Source organism: Lissotriton vulgaris, unplaced genomic scaffold (assembly GCF_964263255.1).
Source record: "Lissotriton vulgaris unplaced genomic scaffold, aLisVul1.2 SCAFFOLD_2627, whole genome shotgun sequence".
NCBI classification, from domain to species: Eukaryota; Metazoa; Chordata; class Amphibia; order Caudata; family Salamandridae; genus Lissotriton; species Lissotriton vulgaris.
Genome location: NW_028254817.1, coordinates 27,326 through 35,999, shown reverse-complemented (window position 1 = coordinate 35,999; position 8,674 = coordinate 27,326). Strand labels below are relative to the sequence as shown.

The 8,674-nt window shown below is 37.2% G+C and overlaps 1 long non-coding RNA gene across 1 annotated transcript; it reads left to right on the top strand.

Annotated features, from left to right (window-relative positions):
• Positions 1 to 4,969: 4,969 nt before the first annotated feature.
• On the top strand, positions 4,970 to 6,467 carry LOC147659408 (uncharacterized). Its single transcript, XR_015307268.1, has 4 exons — positions 4,970 to 5,077; positions 5,180 to 5,286; positions 5,730 to 5,798; positions 6,203 to 6,467. It is a non-coding gene; the product is annotated as an uncharacterized LOC147659408 (long non-coding RNA).
• The last annotated feature ends 2,207 nt before the right edge of the window (positions 6,468 to 8,674 follow it).

The window sequence follows — 8,674 nt, the reverse complement described above, 5'->3', positions numbered from 1 at the left end:
TTATCAAATGAGGGGCACTTGTTTATTTGATTTTCTAGCTGTCTTTCGATGGTCGATTAATTGCCATTTGCTTTCCCTCTTATATAGACTTTAAAGAGCTACGATACATCACCACCCTTCTGACCTTTTATTTTAATCCACATAATGTCGGGACTTCTGGTCTCATGTAGGAGGGATGAGCAGCCCAGATCTAATCTGATCCAAGCTGTTATTCCTCTAGAAAGCCTGCACTTTCCCGTAGACACTGCCGGGATATGCAATGTACTTTAGACAGGTTTTTACAGTGCAGTTACACTCCAAACTCTTCTCGTCTTGTCTTCTTGGCTTCATGGAACAGAAGCACACAGGCTCACACAATCCCCTAAGCCAATCACAACTCTGCTGTCACCAGCAATACAGCAGTTTCGAGATTAGTCTGAGCGCCCTGTTTGGCTGCTCAGGCAGTGCATGGAAGCCTAGGACAGTTCTTCACCTGGCTGGCAGGCTAAACTGACATGTGCAGTAATGTTATACATATTTTCTCCTCCCACTGGCTCATATAGCCCAGCCCGCACCACCCTAACCTGGCTCTGAGTTCACACTGAAAAATATCTGATAATAACATTGAGTTTTTACTTATTTTTTTTTTGCGCTGCTCAAACAGCAGTGTGGTCACTCTGTTTCACTCTGCTGGAGGAGCCGCTGCAGTCTCGACCTGCAAGTGACCTATTGTCACTAGTGGATTTTGCAATTGACTTCAATGCTATTTTGTCAATTTCTTTTTCAGCACTGATTTTTTGTTCCTTTAAAAATCTATAACTCTTATTATAAATATGCTATTCTGTTATTTTTGGTCGCTACATTAAGATAACATTAAGCTTACTGTATATAGATTGATGCTGGATTTCTTGGAAATTGTGTTAATTACATGTTCCTCTAGTTAAGCCTTATTTCTTCTAGCCACTCACTTCATAGGACCGAGAAAAAAAAGTATTACTGTGAATTCAAGGACCATCTTTGGGATATAAATATAACATGATTTGGTAAGGCTCCCCAGCCATAATATTTTCTAATGCACTTTTCTACAGGTAGTCACACATTTTCTTTTTTAAACCTTAAGGTTAGTGGATGGGAAACACAGTGCTGCAGTCCAACAGTGACATTTAACTTGAAGGCCTTGTGTACAATTTGTGCACAACACTAGGGGCTTAGAAGTAAGGTTAAATATGCCAAAATAAAATCAATCAATTTCATCGTACTGAAAATAGGAGCACAGGCTCATCTTAACTGTGAGGCATGTTTAACGTATAGAGTAGTACACCCAACAGTAACCGATATGGTAAGACTTTGGGTATATGTAATGCAAAAGATGTAAAACTCCTGAAGATAAATCACAGGTTCTTTTTTTACACTGAACTGTTTATTTCCATAAAGTCCACTACATTTGTTGTTCTTTTTAATTTTGACAGACATTAGGTTTATTTGCCAGCTTTTTTGAACAAATATACACAGCAATTCAGTGCATTCTAGATTAATAGTATTTTCAATTAGTAATAATATGAAATTGTAGTTGATGTAGAATCCTAATGATAACATTGCACAATCTGGTATTCATTTTAATTTCTATGTTCATCAAATCAAAAATGATGTTCAATACAATTCTTATTGTTTATGATTACAAGTTCTTTGTTTCAATTGTTTATAAATATTCTATGTTGAAATGAAGCATAATCACAATAGGCATCACAGACAATATCTTCATAGTATTTTTATCTCATTACTAAAAAAAACTCAACTTTTTAAGCTTTTATTTATAATTGAACCTCAGTAAACAGTTATACATATTGTATTTTAGTCAATAAATATTAAAAAAAAATTATTAAAGTTACATGTAATAATTTACTCCATTTGTCAAAAAATTACAATTACATTTTTCACTTTAATAAACAAGACAATCATTCAAAAAAATTATTTCAGTGAGCCCATTTTCAATTTTTCAAATGTCTCAACATCATCTACTTCATCCTCATTGGAGTCTAGGAAGTCCCCTCTCATCAGTACAAGTTCTGCCTCATATCTATTTAAATCTTCATGTTTTTGTAGAATTTTGATTGTCATCTGCAAAGAGAAAAAAATGACTTTTAAAGCAACATACTTTTAGCTTTAAAGCTTACATGGAAAGTAATCATACCATATAAACATTCCATACAATAATTACTTTCCTATTTTATTTTATTTTTCAGAACTATACATATTTAAGATGTATTAATAAGCAGGTGTTAAGTGTGTACACTTATTTTCTGTTTTCAAAACTTTCATGCAAAATAAATGTTGTAAATTAGCTTTTTCTAATAAGATAAGCTTCTTAATTTTTATTCTTTTCTTGCAAACATTTTTATTTCATGTTATACGAAAAGACACATTTAAATTTATTTATTTATTTATTTTTTGATATTTGTAAAGCGCATACAAATGCCCATGGGCGTCTCGGCGCTAAGTATCTAAATATTTACCCTAAGGAAACTGTGGAAGATCTATTGATTAAAAAGCCAAGTCTTAAGTTGTTTCCGAAAAGACCATAGGGACGGACTGGCTTTAATCGTTGATGGCAAGGTATTCCACAATTTGGGGGCTGAAACCAGGAATCTTCTATCTCCCCATAGGACTGTTTTTGTTCGGGGTATAACAAGATCTCCTGAACAGGATGAGCGTAGTGTTCTGAGCGGACGATATGGGGTCAGATTGCGGATGAGGTGTGCTGGTCCTTAGTTGTGCAACGCCTTATATACAATGCACAGGGTCTTGAACTTTATCCTGTTTTTAACGGATAAAATGTACAACTATTTCAGATTTTAAATATTGCTTATCTTTTGTTGTCTTTCATCATTTCTATATTTAGTATTACCCTTCCTACCTAAAGTTTTGAACATGTTACAAGTTGTCTGATTACACCCAATTTAAACATACAAGGACATCCGTTTGCCTATTGTGTTTCTGAATGGAAAATGCCTGGTTATTTTCATTTTCAATGTTTTACCATCGTTGGCTAAATAGTCGAACCCTACATACTTTCAGGTTAATGTGCATACACTGTTAAATAGCACATTTTAATTTATATTATTTTATGCAATGATATATGTTTTAGATGAAATGTTATTTAGGTGACATGTAATGAATTATTGCAGTTTTCATAATAATCACAAATTCTAAGGTATGTCTTGTAAAGAGAAGGGTTAAATAATTTGTGCACATTTATGTTTTTGGAAACTTTCCCAATACCCTTATAAGTGTATAACCACATTTTCATGCACCACGTGCCCAAATATTCATATTGGCCACTTGATCACAGAAGATGGCTAAACACCAACTCATAGTTTCATCCCTTTCAATAACAATGCATTATATTTCTTTTTTAATATGAACATCTTATAACGGTTAAACACACTCAAATTAAATAATGTTTTGGCATAAAAGTAAACTACATTTTTAATTCAAAAATATTTTTCAAGTATAACCCCTATTTGCCCGCTTGTGATTCTCATAATGCGAACTAATCTCATTAAAACTTTCTGCTTGGCCTGACCAGGTTTAGTTTTTCACATGCCAGATTTTTATTCAATAATGCTCAAGATGACTACTTTATTCAAGGAAGCCCACTGTTTTGTCAGGTACACAACTTTTCAATGGATGTCCATCATAATATTTTATTTTATTTATTTGCATGTTTGTATGGCGCTGTGAATCGACTCCCGGAGGAGTATCTCCGCGCCTTTGGCAGCAACTAAAGAACAGCAACTCGTCATAATTTAATTCAAAGCCCTAAACCAGCTAATAATTAAAAAGGAACGTTTTGAGTTTCTTCCTAAAAGGGAAATGTTCCCTGCATACTCTGATTTCCTTCGGGAGTTGGTTCCACAACTTAGGGCCGGCTACAGATAGGGCCCTACCCCCCTTTCTAGCCTTCATGGCCCTAGGAACACATAACAATTCCTGATCTCCTGATCTCAAGGATCTAGATGGGACATAAGGGATGAATTTTTCAGTGAGGTAGCCAGGACCCTTTCCCATAAGGCATTTATGGATGACACAGCAGATCTTAAACATCACCTTCTGCCTTACCGGGAGCCAGTGCAGTTTGGCCAACAATGGTTTAGAGGGAGTACGAGGCGGGACGTTTAAAACTAGTCGTGCAGCAGTGTTTTGCACACCTTGCAATCTAGCCAAGATACCCTCATTGGCACCCAGCAACAGACCATTGCAGTAGTCCAGCCTACTTAACACTAGTGACTGGACCAACGTTCTCCTGGTGAAATCCGGTAGCAGAGGGAATACTCTCCTGAGAAGACCAATAACATGAAAACATGAACCCACCACTTGATTAGTTTGTTGTGTTAGGGTGAGCTCATGATCCAGTTTCACTCCCAGATCTTTTACCACCGTTTTGGGCTCAGGGACGGGGCCAAGATCTTGGGGCCACCAGTCCGGAGTCCATAAACGTTTGGCCTCTCCGAAGAGCATAACCTCGGTCTTGGAGATGTTGCACTGCACGAAGTTGGCTGCCATCCAATAATGATAACATCCTTCACAACATGTCAGTCATAGACATTATTATTCCAAGATTAGTCATAAATATGATAGAAATGGCCACAAATATAGCATGATTACTAACAATATGGCATTTAAAGCTTCCATTATCCAATAATTACTTTGGGGAAGCCTTTATTTAAGCTATATTAAACTTTATTATGCCATTGTAAACATAATACCAACAAAATTGTCAGTAATCACAAAAGGTCATGCAAGTCCGTTTTTACTGCACTGTGAGAAGTTTTCACACTTTTCAAATTCAAAGGAGTGACTTGGCATTTGCCGGATAGCTAATGCAAATTAGCATCCCTGGGTTTTAGGGTGGGAACAGGTAAGTAAACCTTATAAATATGATCCCGCCATACCTCTGAGTGCGTCACCCTTCTTTCCACTGACTGACATCCCCCTGTTTTTTCTTTCTATTTGCATTACAGCTGTGATCTACTTTGTTAGACTAAAGAAGCTTATCCCTGCTCCTTTGACTTTATATGCAGATATTTGACCTCGATAGGTAGGTCATTTTCTACATCAGGTCTGAACCTGAATTTAGGTATATTTTTACACATATGGCAAAACGGTAATTTAATGTGCCCTGCTGTTTTCATTAATACAGCATTTCCTGCTATGAGGATCCCATGACCATTCTACAGCCTGGGTTCTATCCTTCTTGGTGCTGCTTCTTTTGGTCTTTTATCAAAAACGATATCTATGCAATTTCAGGTATTTCTACCTCAAGTATATGTTATTTTTTTATTATCTTTATTTTACAAGAACTGAGATTCTGACGGACATTACAATGAATTACAGTTTGAGCTACGAGCAGTTCCTATTTATATTCTCGGTCTAGTCTGTGTTATTGTCTTTATGGAGTTCCTGTTCGGTTACCAACCTTAGCATGGTCACGCTAATTCTGTGAGACTGGCAGTCCCTCATAACAGAATTTGTTTAAAGAAGGCTTCAGCTTCTCTGTATTTTCCATTCGGTCATTTTTTACTAGATCACACTAGATATCTGTAAGCATTGATAAATATTGCGGGCTCTACAACCAGGCAGTTCATTGTGTTCATAGCGACTTATCGTTTGTGCTTTTTCCTGTCACCTATATATATATATATTTTTTTTTTTTGTAATTTATAGAGTTTTCTATTTCTATCAGGTATTAGCCTCTACTAAGTGGCCCTGACGTAACTACATGTATGAAGCTATCAATTACTTTGTTGCATTTTATCAATGTAAGTGTCAATTTATGTTAAAAGGTTTTTTTATCCTAAATTATCAATTATTTTTGTATCTCCAGCTCTTGGCTGTGAATAATAGATATATACAGCCTGAACTTATAGGTGTCTCTATTTGTATAAAAAGAGGTCCTTATATGATTAATGAAAATCTTAAGTACTGTACAATGGAGTCGTTAGTATCTGTCAACCAGATGACAAGAAATGACCTAATTTAATGTCTTTAATGAGTTGTTGTGAAGTTCAGACAAATTTGATAGATATACGATCATTTTGATGTCCTTGTGCTATTTTTATCTCCACATTTTTAGGTATTGCCATAAATGATGTAAAATGTTAAAAGTATTATTAATTTATTCTGATGTATATTTTTCTTTCTTTTATATATACTCTCTTCTCAGATTATCAGCAGAGACTCCTGAAGAAGGCGGTTTTCTGCCGAAACGCGCGTCGAGTGTTTTTTAATGATTAATGTTTTCATACTTTCTATGCCATTCTTTAATATAATTGTATTGTGTTTTATTTAATGTATGACGTATAGGACACTTTTTTGAGTTATAATTATTGTGTAAACATTTTTCTTATGAATTGTATTTTTACCCTATCATATAGCCTGTATCTCTATATGATTTTTATTAATTCTTATTAAATATACATTTGTCAATAGCCACTTTTTGTTTTTTCTTCACACCACTCGTTTCAGAGTAATTGGTCATTTACATTTCTGATGTCCTAGGCTTTTTACCCACATTAAACTTTATTATGCCATTGTAAACATAATACCAACAAAATTGTCAGTAATCACAAAAGGTCATGCAAGTCCGTTTTTACTGCACTGTGAGAAGTTTTCACACTTTTCAAATTCAAAGGAGTGACTTGGCATTTGCCGGATAGCTAATGCAAATTAGCATCCCTGGGTTTTAGGGTGGGAACAGGTAAGTAAACCTTATAAAAATTGTTTTACATAAATATTTGCAAAATATTACATATAAATGTAACCTCTTTGCATCAATTTAGTACTAATTACCTGTCAATAGTCACAAATGAAAGTATATAATCTTTCCTTTGACATTTTTCAGAAAGATGCTTGTGCCTTTTTAGTAGAGAAAAACTATTTGTACAAAATATATACAATAAAGAATGCCTTGGACTATAGACACAACTACTTTTTTGAACATACCAGTTTTCGGAAACTTAAATATTTGTAGGTTATTGTGCTCAACCTGCAGGTGCAATGGTCTTACATACCTCGTTGGTTCTGAAAAGCTAATGATCTCCTTCCCTTACGCGCAAACTTAATTTGAGGAACATCCAGTAACAGGGCATCAGCCGATATTAAAGATTGGTTCGGATTTTATCTTAGTTAATGCTAGACAGTGTAAACTGTGGACTATGTCTGGGTGACCGTGTTGTGTCAATTTACAGCAAGTGGAATCTTAACTGCCCTTTTCTGAACATGTTGCAAACAGGGCCAAACATTTAAGAAAGAAGCCAAAAATATAGTGCATTGCATTAGTTTACCCGAGAAAGAATGGTAGCACTATGTTTCATACCCAGGTTTGCAAGCCAAAAAGAAAAAACAGGACACTAAATTTAAATTTACTTGCTTTTAGAAAGTCAACTAAAATTTAATGAAGAAAGACAGTGCTATATCAGATTAAGTGCCAGTGTAGAAGCCCATTTCAAAGTAGAAGCGCATCAAATACTATTTTCAGTTATTGACAAAGGTTCTAAGTCAGAAGATGTGTTTTATCCCTCTTAAATTTCAAGGCATTTTTTCACAGCCCCATGCTCAATGACAGCATACATGCATAAAAAGTAATCTCAGATGTAGATTCACCTCTCAGATGTCTTGTCACCTCTCCTATGGGCTGCTTAATGTCCGGTCCCTTTGTAAGCACCGCACGGACATCGCCTTCCTCATCGAGTCCGCGGGGCTCGATGTTCAGGTTCTAACGGAAACCTGGACGCGGGAGGACTGTGTGGTTGAACTGGGTTTTTGGCCTAGCCTCCAGGTTTTAAAATCAACCATACCCCTCGTGTGAAGAACCGGGGTGGTGGGATTGGATTAATTTATTGAGACACGCTAGCTCTCTCCCAGCTTAAGATTAGAGAGGTGTTGGGCTTTGAATAGATGGGGTTTTCTCTTAAAAATCACGAGAAGACTTTTTGCTCGGGCGTTTTGTGCTACCGTCCGCCTGGCAATGTACCTTCCCTCCCTGACTTCATTGACCTGATTTACGACCTCTCTAACACCCACTCTAAGCTAGTGGTCTTAGGGGATTTTAACCTGTGGTCGGGTGGCCCGCTGGACAGTGCCCTTTCCACTCTGTCCCAAGCCTGCAATGACATCCAGCTGCAACAGCTGGTCCGGTCAGCCACACATCGGAAGGGCCACGTTCTGGACCTAGTTTTCGCAGACACCCAACTTGTGTCTGTGGATGACATCTTGTGTCAATACTGGATGGATCACTCGATGGTTGCTTTCTCCCTCTATTTGGGGGATCACTCCTCGGTGGAAGCTGGATCTAGATAGGCTAAGTTGGGCAGACCTTGGTCTCGACTCCTAAAAGCCTCGCCTCTGCCCAGACTACTACCGGGCAACTTCAGTTTGAGTGACTCAGTGGAAGAGAGCTATACCACCTTGTGTCAGTCCATCTCGAACTCTTTGGACAAGGTAGCGCCACTCCGTAGGTCAAGGGGCAGGCTGAATCGGTCGAGCCCCTGGTATACGGACGCTCTGCGGCAGTTAAACCTTAGCTGCAAATGCGCCGAAAGGGCGTGGAGGAAGCAGTATTCTGACTCGGCGAAGGCTATCTTTAGGCAGTCCCTGCAGGAATATAAGACACAGATTAAGGTGGCTAAGGCGTCCT